The following is a 20579-nucleotide window of genomic DNA, read 5'->3' on the forward strand; positions in this document are numbered from 1 at the left end:
AAAGCAGTTAATAGGATACTCCCTGTGGTAATAAGGTCTATCACAGCAGGGACATCAGAGTTTGGAGATGATATATTTTTTTAGGGGTGTTGGTGGTGGGGAGTAATGGTTAAATGACAGAATTTTTTAGCTTGGTGAATTGGTCCACGAGGGTTTTGTGCCTAACTAAAATCCTTGCAGCCATCGGCACTAAAACAGGTCTCTTAGCACCAATTCTTTCTAGAATTAGGAGACTTGGTCTCATGGTTTTAACAAATGAGCTCTTTGTACAAGATAGCAGAGTGTTCAGCCTTGGGTTAAAGCGCTTTCTCTTCCATTTGTTTTTTGTTTAATGTTACTTTGGATAATTAAATTAAATTAAACATTTTAACTTCTGATACTGGCACCCAGTGACTGCACAAATGTTTTTATAATTGGTTCTCTGAGGCATGACCTCTAAGTAATGAAAATGGCCAACAAGACATTTTTACACTGGTAGTTTTTCTATATTGATTTGGAATTATGTTTCTTTAAATTGCACCCAAACCATCAGAAAGAAGAAAGCTCTAGAAGGAGACCTGCACTGGGCCAAGAAGGACTTTTTTGAACCCTAGGGTGTTGCTCGTTGGGATGCCTGAGCCATTGAACAACCGAGGGGCACCATCTGAGTCGTGTGGGTGGAGGTAGAGATGTACGACGGACTGTACGCAAATTTATGCCTGAACCATTTCCTTCGTGTGATATTGCTCCTGGAGAAGGCTTAAGTGGTCTGCCATCAGCCTGCCTGTTTCTCTGGGTAGATCAACTGCGGCTGATCCTTCAGGGTCACTATCCACACGAAGGAGTCGGTGGTGTTCACCACATCCCAGTGTCCCGCAGGGTAGCATCAGCGTTTTTCTAACCAGTTGGGGAAGGTCTGACTTGCTTAGCTAGTGACGTTACCTGCAGAATAGATGGGGAGACAAGCAGAAGAAACATATTGGTCCAGGAGACTAGAAGCTTCCATCATATGGAGTGAAGTCTGGAAGTCTGCGAACGATATACTGTGAAGATTCTATTCTTCTGAAGGAAAGAACCAGCCTGTCTCCTAATGAGTCAGAAGAGGGTGAGCCTTCTTACTGCAGAGTTACCGGGGCCTTGTGATTATAACCTGACATCTCCCACAGTCTTCCTGATTCCTTGGTAACGGTTGCATGAAGAGGTTGAAAGAGGACTTCCTCCTGTGCTGGGGGAAGGGTCTGGTGCACAGGGACTGCTTTTGTGAGGGGCCTGGTGCCTGATTCGGCTTCCTCCAGGTACCCTCGTCAGGGCCTCTCTGCTGTGTGAACCCCCGGGAATTCCAGCACAGTGGCTCGCTGGGACATGTGCTAAAGGGCCCCCCGAAAACCTGAAGACCTCTCTCGGATGCTCATTCTTTGCAACCTAGTATTTTCTCTCACTGATATTTCTGTGTACCTACTGCCCGAGAACATTTAATATTCATAATAGTGTCCTTCCTTCGAGTGCTAGCAAAGACTTCAATATGTTTGGTGTGAATTAGACATATTCTGTAGTTTGATCTCTTGAAAATTTGTGATCCTTACGTGGTCTGTGTATATTCTATGTATGTGGTAAAACTCTATTAGGGTAGCTGAGTCTTGAGTTAACGGATTAGAAAGGATCTTAGGGTTTATCTAGAATTCTGGATCACTGTTCCTACATATCATTTGTGGTCTCTCGCCTGTGGGGATGCAGGCCTCACTGTCCCATGAGGCGGTGACCCTACTGGAATAATTCCTTTGTGTTCTCCATTGTATCAAAGCTAAATCTAGTTCTGGCCTTCTTGAGCTTTAGTTCTGCTTCCTGCGATTACCCAGAATGTCTGTCCCTTTTCCTACGTGGGAGCCCTGCAGATACATGGGAGAACAATCACGTCTTCCCGCGACGTCTTGTCACGGGGCCAAGTTTATTCTCTCACCGTTTCTCACAGGAACTGGGTTTCGTTTCCCCTCCCTCTGGTTGCTGTCCTTGGGCTGTGTTCCCTTGGGTCCTTGGTTCCACCTGTTTGGTGCTAGGCCTGGACTAGATGCGGGACTCTAGCTGTGGCTGGGCCAGCACTGTCCTGATCCGGGCAGAGTGGTCCCAATGGAAGGGGCACAAGCTCGGCCATCAGACGCAGCTGGGCGCAGAATCCAGCTCTGCCACTTGCGAGCTGTGTGAAAATGTGTCATTTTCTAATCTTTGAGCCTCAAGTTTATTCATCTTGTAACATGGGGACAGGAATTCCTTCATCCAAGTAGTATTGTGAGCAATAAAGGGGTGACATGCTTGAAGTATCTCATATCAGTGTGTGGCATATAAGCTATTGTCAGGAAATGTTTGATTTTCCGTTTTCTGGGTATTATACTTTTATTAATTGATGATTATATTATACCTGCTTTTTGGTAGCCGTATGACTCCTATGCCACCCTGAGCCAAAAATAGTCTCAAGTCCCAACGTCTTCCTCGTGTGCTTTGCTAAATCAGTCTCTCCTGTCCTGTTGAAAATGTGTAATAAGTATCCCATGGAGGTAGTAACAGCACCTGCCTTATAGAGTTGGTCTATAGAGTGAATGAAACAAGATCATACACGTAAAGCACATGGCGCTGTATCTCAAATACAGTGCAAAGTAGAAATGCTAGCGGTAATCTTTATTATTACTAATTATACTAATTGTTTAGTACAGATTGATTTCAATGGTGCTTACTTCCCTAAGGTCAATATTTTGATATAAACAAAATGTGACAGAGCTAATGAAAAAGGTTATTTGAGGAGCTGAGAGAGAAAGAAATCATCCCACTTAAAGAGAAGGAGCTTGTGTAAAGAGTTTGCAGTGGCACCTGAACTTGGTCACCTGTTGGTAAAACTTAGTTCCCCGTGGCACTTGACTTGACATCAGTACTTTCTTCTAAGAATTGATATAACTTAAATTTTAATCTCAAGAAAGTACATTTCAACCCAGGAAAGGCAGATAAGATAGTGCTAGCATATTGCTTAGAGTTTCCTGTGTCCTTAACCCCAGGTTTTTGATGCCCTTTTAGCAGATGGCTCCCCTCAAGGAGAAAGATGAGTAGCCCATTAGGCAGCAGAGGCCTGTCCCAGGCCCAGCAGAGGGAGGCTGGCCTGGTGTCAGATTCAGGGACAGCCAGCTGCTGACCATCTTTCCTCAGTGCTGCAGAGGTGTCCCTTTGATTATAAAAGGTCCTGGAGGTACCAGCCTATTCCACAGTGGGAAATTAAAGACACAAATGTTACTTCCTACACATCTGCAGCTGATTTTCATCTTGATGTTCTGCCTGTTCTCTGCCTCCCCTTTTAAAATAAACTTTTTATGTTAGAGGAGTTTTAGGTTTACAGAAAAATTGTGAAAGTAGTACAGAGAGTTCACACACTCCCCTGTTATTAACATCTTCCATCAGTGTGGTACCTTTGTCACAATTAATGATACATTATTACGGACTCAAGTCCATATTCTATTCAGGTTTCTTAGTTTTTGCCTAATGCCCTTTTTCTATCCCAGGATCCCATCCAGGATGCCACATGCCATTTAGTCATGTGTCTTTGGGCTCCTCTTGGCTGTGACAGTTTTCACTGTCCTAGTTTTTCAACCTGCTTTGAGCTACTTTTCAAGGTATGCTTTTTCATATTTTTGATAAATGCCTGATGGTGAGTATTAACAGGGCTGTTAATTTTCCTTATTAATCCTTCAATCAGCAAACATTTATGGAGCACCCCTGAGATGAGGTAATAGAACCTATCAACAGAATGAAGGTAAACTGCCTCTCCCTATCCTAGTATCACTCAACAATTAATGTGCTTGCAGACCCCCTGGAGATCTTGTTAAAATGCAGATTCTGGTTCACTAGTTCCAGGGCAGGGCCTGAGAGTCTGCATTTTTAACAAACTCCCAGGTGAGCCCACACTTGAGGATCAAGACCCCAAACTTGGGGACTTCCCTGGTGGCGCAGTGGTTAAGAATCTGCCTGCCAATGCAGGGGACACGGGTTTGAACCCTGGTCTGGGAAGATTCCACATGCCGCGGAGCAACTAAGCCTGTGTGCCACAACTAATGAGCCTGCGCTCTAGGATCTGCGAGCCACAACTACTGAAGCCCATGCGCCTAGAGCCCGTGCTCCACAACAAGAGAAGCCACCGCAATGAGAAGCCCGCGCACCGCAACGAACAGTATCCTCTGCTCGTGGCAACTAGAGAAACCCCATGTGCAGCAACGAAGACCCAACGCAGCCAAAAATAAATAAATTAATTAATAAATTTATTTTTTTAAAAAAAAAACACCCAAACTTGTGTAGAGCTCAATATTAGGTGCCAGTGGGAGTTAGGGGACTAGGATGGAGGGTGAGGGAAGGATACATAAATTGTCTATGACCATTTTGGCCATCAAGAAGTTTGTGATTCTGTTAGGAAAAAAAAAAAAAGACTGAACGAAACAAAGGAGTGAAAAGTAAAGTGCAAAATGGAGATTAAGACAATAGATGGTGGACACTACACACCATTAAGATGGCTATTATTTTTAAAAAGCAGAAAATAACAAGTGTTGGAAAGGATGCGGAGAAATTGGGAGCTCTGTGCATTGCTAATGGGAATGTAAAATGGTGCATCTTCTGTGGAAAATGATATGCTAGGTCCTTAAAAAATTAAACATAGAATTATCATATGATCCAGCAACTCCACTTTAGGTATATACCCAAAAGAATTGAAAACAAGGACTTGAGTTTGGGATTCACAGATGCAAACTATTATGTATAGAATGGATAAACAACAAAGCCCTATTATATACCACAGGGAACTATATTCAATAGCCTGTGATAAACCATAATGGAAAAGAATATGAAAAAGAATGTATATATATGTAAAACTGAATCACTTTGCTGTACAGCAGAAATTAACACAACATTTGTAAATCAACTCTACTTCAATAAAATAAATTTTAAAGAAAAAGAAAGCAAGGACTTGAACAGATATTTACACACCTATATTCATTGCAGCATTATTCACAATTCACATTCACATTATTCACAAAAGTTGGAAGCAACTCGTGTCCATTGATAGATGAATGGATAAACAAAATGTGCTATATACATACAATGGAATACTGTTCAGCCTTATAAATTCTGACACATGCTACAACCTAGAGAACATTAGGCTAAGTGAAATAAGCCCAGTCACTAATGGACAAATGTTGTATGATTCCATTTACATGAGATACCTAGAGTCGTCAAATTCAGAGACAAAGTAGAATGGTGGTGGCCAGGGCCTGGGGGAAGGAGGCAATGGGGAGTTAGTGTTTAATGGGTACAGAGATTCAGTTTCAGAAGATGGAGTTCTGGAGATGGATGGTGGTAATGGTTGCACAACAGTGTGAATGTAATTAATGCCACTAAATCATACACTTAAAGATGGTTAAAATGCTAAATTTTACATTATGCCTATTTTACCATAATTTTAAAATGGTTGAAAAAAGACACATGCACAAAAAGTACAACATGCAATAGAGCTGTCAGGAAAGAGGGATAAAATGGTACTAGTAAGTCCTCTTTTATGGACCATGTGTGACATGCCAAGCACAAAGTGCTTATTAACTCGTTTAGCCTCCACCAACCACCCTATGAAGCTTATTAGCCCCAACAATTGATGTCAAAACCAAGAAAGGGAAAAGATTACACAGGCTCTAACAGTCAGGGAGAAGTGTCCGAGGTGTCAGTGGAATTTAAGGTGGGCCTTGGAGGAGAGACAGGATATCAGTGGCAAGAGGTTGGCAGGGAGGGCGGCGGGGGGAGTGATTCTAATCAGACAGTGAGAACTGGCTGAGGAAAGATACAGAGACTGGATGGGAACAGCTGTTCAGCTGGCATGATTGTGCCTGGCATGGAGGGTTCATATGAATAAAGCATGACTAGAAGGGCAGAGTGTGAAAAGCCTTCAATTCCAGCATAAGAGATAGGGACTTTGTCTCTTAGTGTCTAAACAAGGAGTATCAAACTCAAGTGTTTTCAGAGCCAGCAGGCAACATAAATGAGAGAAGTGGACCAGGGCATATATCCAGAGAAAACTCTAATTCAAAAAGATATGTTTTCCCCAATATTCACAGCAGCACTATTTACAATAGCCAAGACATGGAAACAACCTAAATGTCCATCGACAGAGGAATGGATAAATAAGATGTTGTAGATATAGACAGTGGAATACTACTCAGCCATAAAAAAGAACGAAATAATTTGCAGCGGATGGACCTAGAGATTTGCAATAATTTGCATTAATTTGCAATAATTTGCATTTGTAGCAGATGGACCTAGAGATTATCACACTAAGTGAAGTAAGTCAGACAGAGAAAGACCAATATCACATAATATCACTTATATGTGGAATCTAAAATATGACACAAATGAACTTACATATGAAACAGAAGCAGACTCACAGACATAGAGGATAGACTTGTGGTGGCCAAGGGGGAAGGGGGGTGAGGGAAGGATAGATTGGGAGTTTGGGCTTAACAGATGAAACTATTATATAGAGAGTGGGTAAACAATAAGGTCCTACTGTATAGCACTATTGATATATTCAATATCCTGTGATAAAACATAATGGAAAAGAATATGAAAAAGAATGTATATCTATGTATAACAATCACTTTGCTGTACAGTAGAAATTAACACAACTTTGTAAATCAACTATATTTCCGTAAAATCGATTTTAAAAAATGGGAGAAGTGGCTTAGTACAAGGTGACAGGGAGTGGTGTGGACTGTGGCAAACTGAATAGAGCACATCCCACCTAAGACACTGAAGTCTCATACATAAACCCAGAGCAGTGTGGGCTGCTGTTGGGTTTTCAGCTAGGCATTAGATACTACTGAACTTCTCAAGGTGAGGTCCCCACATCCCTGAATGTATGCAGAGTGATGTTGAGGGCATGTAAGACTCCATGATATATGATGCACATCTTCCTGGCTGTGTCAACAGTACTAGAAGATTGTGGGTAAAAATTAATGCAGTTTCACTAAGTACTTAAAGTATTTTTATTGCATGACAAAGACAAATGGAGTAGAATGCTAATGTAGCTAACCAATTATTGGCACCAATTATTATGTAACAAATTTTAAAAATACATTCTTTTTTTTTTTTTTTACATTCTTTTTTTAAAAGAAGTATTTATTTATTTATTTGGCTGAGTCAGGTCTTAGTTGTGGCACATGGGATCTTCGTTGCAGCATGCGGGCTTCCCTCTAGTGTGGCACTTGGGCTGTAGAGCATGTGGACTCTGTAGTTGTGGTGAGAGGGCTTTCTAGTTGTGGCACACAGGCTCCAGAGTGCACGGGCTCAGTAGTTGCGGCACGTGGGCTCAGTAGTTGCAGTGTGTGGGCTCAGTAGTTGTGATGTGTGGGCTTAGTTGCCCCATGGCATGTGGGAATCTTAGTTCCCCAGCCAGGGATCGAACCCACGTCCCCTGCATTGGAAGGTGGATTCTTAACCACTGGACCACCTGGGAAGTCCCCAAAATACATTCTATCAATTAAAATAATGCAGAGCTAATACTAATTGGACACTCACTACGTGTCAGGCGTTTTCTGAGTAGTTTGCATATATTATCTCCTTCAACCCTCGTCACAGCCCACGTGCTCAGTACCGATATTACCCCTGTTTACAGACGAGGCGATGGAGGTGTGGAACGGGGAAATCACCTGGCCCAGGTGATTGTGGCAGAAATCTAGGACGTGACAGCTGCCGCCGCTGTGCTTAGAATTAACTCTGAGTTTCCTGAAAGCCACGTTTCCTTTCTTTTTTCATGGCACTGGAATCCAAGAGTAATTTAAATAGGGGCCACTAGGTGTCATTACCCAGAGCTCCCTAAAAAAAAGCTGGGCAACCCTGTGACTCCACCTTGAAGGGAACAGAAAAAAACCCACACGAGCACTGGTATTTCTGGTCTTCCTGTTGGAGATGCCGACATGACCTGGTCGCCACAGCATCTGTCTCCCTCCTTCCCCCGCTTGGTCCAGCCCAGCTAGCTGGTGCTGTCAGACCCCCAACTCTGCTTTATAATTGTAGAAAAACAGAAGGGCCTCTGTCATTTCAGGAGTCAGTTCCCTCCTGCATCTGTTGCCAGCTCCACTGAAGGCAGGGGGGCAGGACTGGCTGAGGGGGGTTTTGGTGGTTGTTGCTGGTGTGTGTGTGTGTGTGTGTGTGTGTGTGTGTGTGTGTGTGTGTGTGTGCGCGAGAGAGAGAGAGAGACAGACAGACAGATAGACAGTGACAGTCTGAGTTGTGTTTTTTCCAGTTTTGAATACCCTGGGACACGTTCTTGCAAATCGGACTGGTGCTTCCAACTAAGACCCTTTCTAGCCCCGTGCTTGCCCAGGGTAGAAGTGCGACCAACATCTGCTGTTACACAGAGGGCAGGAGTGGGGCTTGTGCACAGGGCGCCAGTGAATGAGAGGAGGATCTGGAAAGGGTCCAGGGCCTCCCAGGGCAGTGGGTGGTGGAGGGTGTGAGAGGAATGTGCTCATTCGGAGGGAAATAAAGGGGTGCAGCTAGGGGCACTGTGCTTCCTTACAGGGTACCTGACTGCCACTGATTTAGGACATAGTTATAGAATATACACGTTCTACTACAAGTGCGTTCAGAGATGTGCCAAGGATGAGCAAATCAGAGGTTTACAAAAATCCTTCCTCCTCGACCCCAGCATCCTCCAACTGATTTTGAAATCTTCCTTCTCTACTGTAAACTTCTCGAGACTTCTGCATTTATATCTAAATACAGTCAATAGATTGATGAATTACATTTCCATCACTTGAGGCGGGGAAATGAGGAGAGGGTTCTCTAAAACATGACGCTCATACAAAAGTAGCGCAGAGAAGGGGGAAAAAACTGCAGGGAAAAAAAAAGTGTAACGTTTTTACTGAAATGTGTCTCCTTTCTTTGGGGTCAGAATATAATAGACACATTCAGGAACTGTTTTGAAAAATGGGGCTAAGTTATGAGAACAGCTGCAGAGCTCTTTTTAAAAAATACGGATAATAAAGCAAAATAGTGTAGCTGAATGTCTTTAAATAATAGGAAAAAATGTCAGTATTGGGCAGAACTTTGTGTTTCATGTGGGCCCCGGAGATAGAAATTCATTTGCACAGAAATGGAAAGCATGCTTTATGTTATGTTCATTGATAGGATGTGTTTTAAAAATGTGGAACATAATAATTGGTGTTCTCCAGAAACTTTCCACTTTTATTAATTCAAATTGAGACTTTCTGCTACACACATAAAATGCAAATGCTAATTTATAAGCTACAGTCATCAAGACAATATGGTACTGGCACAAAAAGAGAAATATAGATCAATGGAACAGGATAGAAAGCCCAGAGATAAACCCACGCAACTGTGGTCAACTGATCTATGAAAAAGGAGGCAAGGATATACAATAGAGAAAAGATAGTCTCTTCAATAAGTGGTACTGGGAAAACTGGACAGCTACGTGTAAAAGAATTAGATTAGAACACTCCCTAACAGCATACACAAAAATAAACTCAAAATGGATTAGAGACCTAAATGTAAGACGAGACACTATAAAATTTGTAGAGGAAAACATAGGAAGAGCACTCTTTGACATAAATCACAGCAAGATCTTTTTTGATCCACCTCCTAGAGTAATGGAAACAAAAATAAACAAATGGGACCTAATGAAACTTCAAATCTTTTGCACAGCAAAGGAAACAAGACGAAAAGACAACCCTCAGCATAGGAGAAAATATTTGCAAACGAATCAATGGACAAAGGATTAATCTCCAAAATATATAAACAGCTCATGCAGCTCAATATTAAAGAAACAAACAACCCAATTCAAAAATGGGCAGAAGACCTAAATAGACATTTCTCCAAAGAAGACATACAGATGGCCAAGAAGCACATGAAAAGCTGCTCAACGTCACTAATTATTAGAGAAATGCAAATCAAAACTACAATGAGGTATCACTTCACACCAGTTAGAATGGGCATCATCAAAAAATCTACAAACAACAAATGCTGGAGAGGATGTGGAGAAACGGGAACCCTCTTGCACTGTTGGTGGGAATGTAAATTGATACAGTCACTATGGAGAACAGTATGGTGGTTCCTTAAAAAAGTAAAAATAAGGCTTCCCTGGTGGCGCAGTGGTTGAGAGTCCACCGGCTGATGCAGGGGACACGGGTTCGTGCCCCAGTCTGGGAAGATCCCACATGCCACGGAGCGTCTGGGCCCGTGAGTCAAGGCCGCTGAGCCTGTGCATCCGGAGCCTGTGCTCTGCAACGGGAGAGGCCACAACAGTGAAAGGCCGGCGTACCGCAAAAAAAATAAATAAATAAAGTAAAAATAGAACTACCATACGACCCAGCAATCCCACTACTGGGCATATACTCAGAGAAAACCATAATTCAAAAAGACACATGCACCCCAATGTTCATTGCAGCACTGTTTACCATAGCCAGGTCATGGAAGCAACCTAAATGCCCATCAACAGACGAATGGATAAAGAAGATGTGGTACATATATACAATGGAATATTACTCAGCCATAAAAAGGAACAAAACTGGGTCATTTGTAGAGACGTGGGTGGATCTAGAGACTGTCATACAGAGGGAAGTAAGTCAGAAAGAGAAAAACAAATATCGTATATTAACGCATATGTGTGGAACCTAGAAAAATGGTACAGATGAACCGGTTTGCGGGGCAGAAACTGAGACACAGATGTAGAAGACAAACATATGGACACCAAGCGGGAAAAGCTGCGGGTGGTGGTGGTGGTGGTGTGATGAATTGGGAGATTGGGATTGACATGTATACACTGATGTGTGTAAAATGGATGACTAATAAGAACCTGCTGTATAAAATAATAAAATTCAAAAAAAAAATAATAGCCATACCACACATTTGAATCCCACTTTATCCTGTGATTACATTTAAATCTTATATCAACCCTGTGTGGTGTAAGGTAGACATTGTTAATTATATTTGATAGGTGATGGATGATCAGATCAAGGCTCAGAGAGGTTAATTAACCTGCCCAAGGCCACAGCTAATTATTGTATATGTTGATCGTGAAGAATCCTTATTAAAATGAATAGATCCCATTAATAAACATTTTGCTTTGGGGAAATTGCAAAATCTTCTACTGCAGATGTGTATTTAGACCATAGTCACTGTGTAACCTTGGCAGTATTTATTGTATGAATGTGCAGAGAAAAAGCCAAGAAAATACATCTTTGATTTCTATTAGCTCCATATTATTTAATATTTTAAAAATTATCTTCCTTAAAAAAATCATATTTCTAATTTGTTGAATCAGGAAGTTCCATCATGGCTTTTTGTTTTTGTTTTTGTTTTTTTGGCTGCACTGTGTGGCATGTGGGATCTCAGTTACCAGGAATCAAACCCGTGCCCCCTGCAGTGGAAGGTCGGATTCTTCACCACTGGGCCGCCAGGGAAGTCCCCATCATGTTTTGTTTGTTTGTTTATCTTTTAAGCAAGGGGAGGAGGAAGGAACCAAAAAAAAATCTTCACTTTAAACATATTGCTGCATTGCAAGTCAGCCACTTATGAGACTTTGAAACAGTTGTGTTTAGAAAGATTCTTGGTACCTACAGTGAAGATGCAGGCACATCTGTGAGCGCGTCTGAAGCAAGTAAGGGACGATGGTAGCAGCCCTCTTGCAGTGGGGTGTGGCGTGTGAAGGCTTTGGTGTGCCACGGACTACTCCTTGGAGGGCTGGTCATTGTCAGCATCTTTAAGTCTTTGCCTGGCAGGATGGCAGAAGCCAATTTTCTAAAACTACCTCCACAGATCTCCCTGGTATCTTTTTTTTTTTTTTTTTTACCTCTTTATTGGGGTATAATTGCTTCACGATGGTGTGCCAGTTTCTGCTCTACAACAAGTGAATCAGCTACACATACACTTATGTTCCCATATCTCCTCCCTCCTGCCTCTCCCTCCCTCCCGCCCTCCCCAGCCCACCCCTCCAGGTGGTCACAAAGCACCGAGCTTTTGCACTGTCTTTGACCTGATTTGAAAAGTTCCCGCTGACCCTTCATGTTGACTTACCCTGTATTCAGCAACCCAGCAGAGCCGCGTTCCCCGCACTCCTTCCTTCAGATCTTGGCCTGATGGAAACTTTGTCCTCCAAAAGTATTTATACCATTATGACTCATTTTTTTAACTGAGTGGACACTGCCTTATCTGATGGTGGTTTCGTTCAGGAACATACATATTTCATCTCCCCAACTTGAGTGTAAACTTCAGGAGGGCAGGATTTGCAGCAACCTGGATGGACTTGGAGGGCATTATGCTAAGTAAAATGAGTCAGACAGAGAAAGAGAAATACTGTACGATATCACTTATACGTGGAATCTAAAAAATACCACAAACTAGTGAATATAACATAAAAGAAGCTGACTCCCAGATGTAGAGAACTAGTGGTTACCAGTGGGGAGAAGGGGAGGGACAATATAGGGGTTGGAGAGTGGGAGATACAGACTGTTGGGTGTATGACAGGCTCAAGGATGTATTGTACAACACGGAGAACAGAGCCAATATTTTGTAATAACTGTAAATGGAAAATAACCTTTAAAAATTGTATAAAAGTAAAGCATTTTTATAAAAAATCAAAAAACTTCAGGAGGGCAGGAAGTGGGTCTTAGGCCCTAATCTTTTATATATTTTTTATTTTTTATTTTTTGCGGTATGCGGGCCTCTCACTGCTGTGGCCTCTCCCGTCGCAGAGCACAGGCTCCGGACGCGCAGGCTCAGTGGCCATGGCTCACGGGCCCAGCCGCTCCGCGGCATGTGGGATCTTCCCGGACCGGGGCACGAACCCGTGTCCCCTGCATCGGCAGGCGGACTCTCAACCGCTGCGCCACCAGGGAAGCCCAGGCCCTAATCTTCTTCTAAAAAAATATTTATTTATATTTATTTGTTTATTTATTTGGCTGTGTCAGGTCTTAGTTGCATACAGGATCCTTGTTGAGGCATGTATGATCTTTCATTACGGCGGGCAGTCTCTTCATTGCTGCGCTCGGGCTTCTCTCTAGTTGCGGTGTGCGGGCTTCTCTCTGGCTGTGGCGTGAGGGTTTTCTGTCTCTAGTTGTGGTGTGTGGGCTCTGCAGTTTGCGGCACGCGGGCTCTCTTGTTGAGGCGCGCAAGCCCAGTAGTTGTGGCATGCGGGCTTAGCTGCCCTGCAGCATGTGGGATCTTAGTTCCCTGACCATGTGCCCTTAGTTCGACCAGGGATCGAACCCGTGTCGCCTGCATTGGAAGGTGGATTCTTTACCACTGGACCAGCAGGGAAGTCCCTCTTAGGCCCTATTCTTGCTCCCCATCCTTCCACCTCCCTTCGGCTCCCAGCCCTGGGCCCGACCCCATGTGCTGAGAGGCAGAGGCTGTGGTGATCAAGGCCATGTACTCTGGGCCTGATTTCCTGGGTTTGAATCCTAACTGCAGTTTGCTGACTGTGACCTTCGGCAACTCAGCCTCTTAATCTGTAAAATGGAAATCAGAACGTACCTACTTCATAGGGTTGTTAAGAAGATTCGGTGAGATATGGTGTGCAGAGTGCTTAGAACAGTACCTGGTGTGCAGTAAATATGAGAGAAGACTTAGCTGTTGTTATTCTTCAGTAAGTATCTGCAGGCAAGAGACAGGAGGCCTGGGAAGAGGCTGCTGGGGCAGGGAGAGTGGAAGAGCCGGCTGAGGGCCCACACTCCCTGCTGGGCCACAGGCACCAGTCGCCACCTCAGCACAGGCCCCTTCACCAGCTGCAGGCACGTTCTAGCTGCAAGAAGAGAGTCGAGTTGAGTGCTGTTGCTGAGCGAGGATGCTGAGGTAGAGTGGACAGGATGTGGTGCCCATGAGAGTGGATGTGGGGAAGCACGTGGGGAGTTAAGGATGCCATCCAGCTTAGATGGCTAGGTCGACAGTGATGCTGTTTTCTTCTTCTTCTTTTTAAAAAAAAATTTTATTGGCGTATAGTTGATTTACAATGTTGTGTTAGTTTCAGGTGTACAGCAAAGTCAATCAGTTATACATATACATATATCCACTGTTTTTTGTATTCTTTTCCCATATAGGCCATTACAGAGTGTTGAATAGAGTTCCCTGTGCTATAAGTCCTTATTATTTATCTATTTTATATATAGTATTGTATATATGTCAATCCCAATCTCCCAGTTTATCCCTCACCCCTCCCTTACCCCCTGGTAACTGTAAGTTTGTTTTCTATATCTGTAACTCTATTTCTGTTTTGTAGATAAGTTCATTTGTACCTTTTTTTTAGATTCCACATATAAGCGATATCATATGACATTTATCTTTCTCTGTCTGACTTATTTCACTCAGTATGACAGTCTCTGTGTCCATCCATGTAGCTGCAAATGGCATTATTTCATTCTTTTTTATGGCTGAGTAATATTCCAATGTATATATGTGCCACATCTTCTTTAGCCATTCATCTGTTGATGGACATTTAGGTTGTTTCCATGTCCTGGCTATTGTAAATAGTGCTGCAGTGAACATTGGGGTGCATGTATCTTTTCAGTAATGCTGTTAACTGAGAAAGGGATCTAAGAGTGGAACAGGTTAGGGACAAATAACGAGTTCAGTTATAGACATGTTGAGTTTCCAGTGTCTGGGATGCTTCCAGTTGGAGCCACCCAGTAGCAGTGGCAACAACAGATAACATGCATTGAAAGAATATCATGCTCTGGTCATTGTTCGAAGCCCTTCACGGGTACTAATCTACTCAGTCTCACAGCCACCCTTTGAAGGAGGTATTAATTGTTACTCCCATTTTACAGATGAGAAAACTAGGTGCAGAGTGGTTAAGTCATGCTGGTAATATGGGATGACACAGATATTGGAACTTTGAGCTCCCAGATTTAGCCACCACTCTATGCAAACTCTGTATCTGTGGTTTCAGAGGGAGGCAGGTCTGGACATGTGGATGTGATGAAGCCATGGTAGTGATGATACTACTCAAAGGGAGACTGCAGAGTGGGGTGGATGTGGGCTGGAAAAAACCCATTTGCTGGCATAAGGGAACATCATTGTGGAAGATACAGGTTCAACATAAGGTATGACTGGGAGGAAAGGTTAAGTAAGAGGATAGTGCTTGCTATGGACTGTGTTTGTGTCCTCCCTGAATTCACATTGAAGTCCTAACCCCCAGTGTGAAGGCATTTGGAGGTGGAGCCTTTGGCAGGTAATCAGGTCATGAGGGTGGAGCCCTCATGGTGGGATTAGTGCCCTAATGAGAAGGGATGTGAGAGAGAAGGTCTCTCCCAGCCGTTTGAGGACACAGCAAGAAGGTGTCTGTGTGCAAGCTAGGAAGAGCATCACCAGAACCCAGCCAGGCTGGCACCCTGATCTGGGACTTCCAGCCTCCAGAACTGTAAGAAGTAAATGCTTGCTATTTAAGCCACCCAGTCTGTTATTTTGTCATAGCATCCCGGGTAGACTAAGACCATACTCTTTGTAAATCTCCAGGAAATAGTTACAGGCTTCATGATACAATGATTTGATAAAACACTATGTCATCCATTTCAGGCAACAAGGTTTGTTTAAATTGTTTTTAAATTCCTTAACTTAGTGCTCTTTAGAGGTAAGTAGGTGGTGAGTGTTGTTATTGAGGGTGCATACGGAGAAATGAATATGGGATAGGATCCTAGCTAGACACTCCCCGCCAAGCATGTTATGTAACAAAGCACCCACTGGAGGAGGGTTTAGGTTGCAAAATACTAGTTATGTCCTGGAGTTGGTTTAGTTTTCAATTAACTTTTAGGGTGGTATAGCCTGGTACCTAAACAAGATGAAGTGGCTGCTAATGATTTATTTTGTACCGTACATGCTGCCTTAACTATACCAAGAAGATTAATGCTCTCAGCTCTGGCTGCGCATCAGAATCATAATCACCTGGGAAGCTTTAAGAAAATGCACACTTATTAGGCCCCATCCCTGTGGGTTTTGGTTCAGTAAATTAGGGACGGGGTAGAGGAGCAGACTAGTGGTTTTTTTTTTTTTTTTCTTTTGGCTAATGCATTTTTAAAATAGGTGCACTTTTGACAAGATGATGGAATGACATAGCATTTGTTTGCTTTTTACCCCACAATCTCATTGAAATGATTTTCCCCAAAATTTTAAGAAAAAAAAATCCATAACAGGTGGCAGACAGGAAGGGGTACAATCATCTGATAAGAAAATTTGAGGCTTTTCTGGAATATACCAGCAGATGAGATTGGATTTTAAAAGATAACAGAGTAGAAAACTCAAAAGGATCTGACATGGGGCTTCCCTGGTGGCTCTGTGGTTAAGAATCTGCCTGCTAATGCAGGGGACACGGGTTCGATCCCTGGTCCAGGAAGATCCCATGTGCTGTGGACCAACTAAGCCCGTGCACCACAACTATTGAGCCTGCGCTCTAGAGCCCACAAGCCACAACTACTGAGCCCACGTGCCACAACTACTGAAGCCCGCATGTCTAGAGCCCATGCTCCAGAACAAGCGAAGCCACCACAATGAGAAGCCTATGCTCCACAAAGAAGAGTAGGCCCCGCTCGCCGCAACTAGAGAAAGCCCACATGCAACAACGAAGACCCAACGCTATCCAAAAAAAAAAAAAAAAGTATTTAAAAAAAAAAAAAGCATCTGACGTGACCTGCTGCTTGACGTGAGTGCTGTTCTTTGCCCTGGAGCTGGGAAGAAATGCCACAGTGCCATCTAGGGAGGTTGGGAGGATGCCTTGGAATGATTGATTATCAGGGTAATTAATTATTGACAATAAAAGACACCCTGTTTGCACCTGCTTCCTCATGCCCAGCAGCTGGTGGCAGCATTTGTCTCCAGGCTAGAGCTGCAAGAACAGTTCTCTAAATAAAATTTGGGCTCTCTTGGGATGAGAGGGAACATTGGCACTGAGGCGACAGAGAGAAGCAGAGGTAACTTTGGACTTTGAGGGGAGTGAGGCTTGCCACGCTTGTCCCACTTTGGTGGAGGGGTTGGTGACTTGCTTATTGCCCCGCTCACACACCCAACAGGAAGCCTGGCTGTGAGCCTGTCTGCTCACTTAATAAGCAGATTCTCACAACTCAGCTAGACAGCACTGGAATTCAGGGGAGAGGCCAGTGGTACAAATCGACCTTCTCAGGTGTGTGCTGAATAAAACAACATTCTGATCCAGATTTGGCATGGGCAGCCAGTTATTGGTCATATCCATCGTTGATTCTCCTAGATGGATTCCTCAGTGCCTCTACTTGCCTGTTTGCAGAGGGAAGATGAAGCAGTGAGAGGAAGGGTAACAAGCACTGGTGGTTTCTGTGCAGCCCCATCACTTTCACGTCAGAGCCTTGTAATAACTCTGTGAGGTATTGGTACTTCGGAGCACAGGCTCCGGACGCGCAGGCTCAGCGGCCACGGCTCACGGTCCCAGCCGCTCTGCGGCATGTGGGGCCCTCCCGGACCGGGGCACGAACCCGCGTCCCCTGCATCGACAGGTGGACCCCCAACCACTGCGCCACCAGGGAAGCCCTGTATTGGTACTTTTATTTCCATTTTACAAATAAGACAGCTGAAGGTCAGAGAAGTTAAGAGACTTATTAAAGTTCATACGGATAATACATGGCAGAGTCAGGATACAAAACTAGGTTTGGGGACATCATATTACGTTCTCTTTCCGCTTACCACATAGGTTCTGACTTAATTTCAATGACTTGAAAAACATTCATTTCTCGAAGACAGAATGGACTTGGGGATTGTTAGGTAGCAATTGTTACCTGTGCCGGTGTAATAGCTGCAAAATATTGAGGAGTATTCGCAAATGATGGCTCCTATGTAAGATGATGGTAGTGAAAAGGACAGTTTAATGTATTAATAAGGGGTTATTTTAGGGGTTTGATTATAGATGGATGGAGTGTGTATTAGTTTCCTGTAGCTGTTGTAACAAATCACCACAAACTTGGTGGCATCAACCAGCAGACTTATTTGCTCATAGTTCTGGAGGGTAGAAGTCCAAAGTCAAGACGTCAGCACAGTCACCTTTCTCTGAATCTCTAGGGGAGATTCCGTTCTTTGCTTCTTCCAGCTTCTGGTGGCTGTTGGTATTCCTTGACTTCTTGGCTTGTGACTACATCACTCCAATATCTGCCTCCATCTTCACATCACCTTCTCCTCTGTGTCTCCCTGTCTTCTCCTCGTCTGTCTCTTTTAAGGACACTTGTTATTGGATTTAGGGCGTCCCTGGATAATCCAGGGTGATCTCATATCAACATCCTTAACTTTATTACATTTGCCAAGACCCCTTTTCCAAGTGAGGTATCCACTGGGGGATCCAGGAATTTGGATGTGGACATATCTTTTGGGGGGCTACCATTCAACCCACTACAGAGTGTAAACATTTTATTTTTCATGGTGAAATTAAAAAATCCCTTCGTCTTATTCCCTATGGTGTATATTTATACAACCATCAGCATACCTCGTCTCTAGGGACTAGATCTATGTCATTTTTTCTTTTTTTTTTTAGTATTTTAATTTTATGAAGAATAGTTGATTTACAATGTTGTGTTAGTTTCAGATGTACAGCAAAGTGATTCAGTTATACAGATATATATTCATTCTTTTTTTTTAGATCCTTTTCTCATATTGCTTATCACAGAATATTGAGTAGAGTTCCCTGTGCTATACACTAGGTCCTTGTTGGTTTTATATCTTATATATAGTCGTGTGGGTGTGTTCATCCCAAGTTCCTGATTTATCCCTCCCCACCAAGTTTCCCCTTTGGTAACCATAAGTTTGTTTTGATATCTGTAAGTCTGTTTCTATATTGTAAATAAGTTCACTTGTATCTTTTTTTAAAAATTAGATTCCACGGGTGAGTGATATCATATGATATTTGTCTTTCTCTATCTGATTTACTTCACTTAGTATGATAATCTCTAGGTCCATCCATGTTGCTGCAAATGGCATTATTTTGTTCTTTTTTATGGCTAGTAATATTCCATCATACATATTGCGTTGGCCAAAAAGTTCTTTTGGGTTTTTCTGTAAGATGTTATGGAAAAACCTGAACGAACTTTTTGGCCAATGCAATATGTACATCTTTATCCATTCCTCTGTCGATTGACGTTTAGATTGCTTCCATGTCCTGGCTGTTGTAAACAGTGGTGCAGTGAACATTGGGGTGCATGTGTCCTTTTGGATTATGGTTTTCTCCAGATACATGCCCAAGCATGGGATTGCTGGGTCATATAGTAGCTCTATTTTAAGTTTTCTGAGGAATCTCCATACTGTTCTCCATAGTGGTTGTACCAACATGTCATTTTCTCTTAAATGCCAACAGGTAGCAGCCGCGAGTTTGAAAATCAGAGCTTTTCTTGAGCCTTTCCTATGCTTGCGTGTGATGACATTTCTTATGACTTTGTCTCTCCCTCCTTTTCTTTAGCTTCCTAGGCAAGACATTTGGATTTTCAGTCTTGGAAACTGCTATTCAGAAGAGAAGCAATCAAGCAAAAGAAAATAAGAAACTGTTCTCTGGTTTCTGTATTCTTTAGTAGTGGAAAGGAATGGCAGGTTTATTCAGGTCCCAATTGGAAAGAAACATAAAATCCTTGGGAAGGGAGTGGATACTGGGCTATTTATTTTTGAGTCACTCACATTCTTCAGTTTGCAGATGGGAAAAACTGAAAGTCAGAAGGATTATATAAGGTCACTTGGCAAGTTGAAGGCTGACCCAGCATCAACGTAAGGAGCTTTGGAGCTCTCTATTCCCATCATCGGATCGTATTACATCTCAGGGGGTTCTTGCTCCATTAATCTTGGGTTGTCTGGGCAATAGATGGGGGTCTTGACACTCACAGTCAAACTGACACACAGGCGAAGTCAAGCCTTGAATTTGTCGAGTTGGAGCCTCATTCAGTAAATGAGTAGAAAACCGAATGGTCTGATTGTACTGTTCAGGCTTTCTCTAAGCTGGCTGGTGGTATGGTGTCTGCAAGCAAATGGATTTTCAAAACTCCCTTCCTAATATCTACCACTGGCAATGCCTTCCTTGAATCCAAGTAAATGGTCTGTAGGATAGCCATGGCTAGAGTCATTGTGTGCCTGGTTGTACGAGAAAAACAGCAACAAAACAGAAGACCGCCTTTCCTCTTCATATGACCTTGTTCCAACCGTTCACCTAAAAACAGATTTTCCCTTTGCAGACTTTGAACTGCTTCGAACTTGTTTGCATGTTCAAATGATCTGGTGGAATGAAAGCTATTTGGGGAACTGGAGTAAATGTTTAAATAAACCGGGCCAAGGAAAACTTTGCTTCATCTCGGGAACAACTGAGAGCTCTAACAGGTACTGGTGGGCCATGTTCCAACGTGAGGCCAGCATGCCAGGCAATATTGCCAGGCTCCACAGTCCTGCAAGTGACAATCAGGCTTTAATGGAGCATCTCTGTTAGGGATACTATGCTTTGAATCATTTTATCTATGAATTTAGTGCCTGATTCTTTTTTCTTTTTTTGCTAATGCTTATTGAATCTAATGTACTAAGCTTTTTTTTTTTTT

General features: G+C 43.0%; 1 protein-coding gene across 3 annotated transcripts in view; it reads left to right on the top strand.

Annotated features, from left to right (window-relative positions):
* Window positions 1-20579, top strand: part of CACNB4 (calcium voltage-gated channel auxiliary subunit beta 4) — a 266889-nt gene that overhangs the window by 77415 nt on the left and 168895 nt on the right. The gene's annotated exons all lie outside the window — the stretch shown is intronic.

This window comes from Lagenorhynchus albirostris, chromosome 6 (genome assembly GCF_949774975.1).
Source record: "Lagenorhynchus albirostris chromosome 6, mLagAlb1.1, whole genome shotgun sequence".
Taxonomy (NCBI): Eukaryota; Metazoa; Chordata; class Mammalia; order Artiodactyla; family Delphinidae; genus Lagenorhynchus; species Lagenorhynchus albirostris.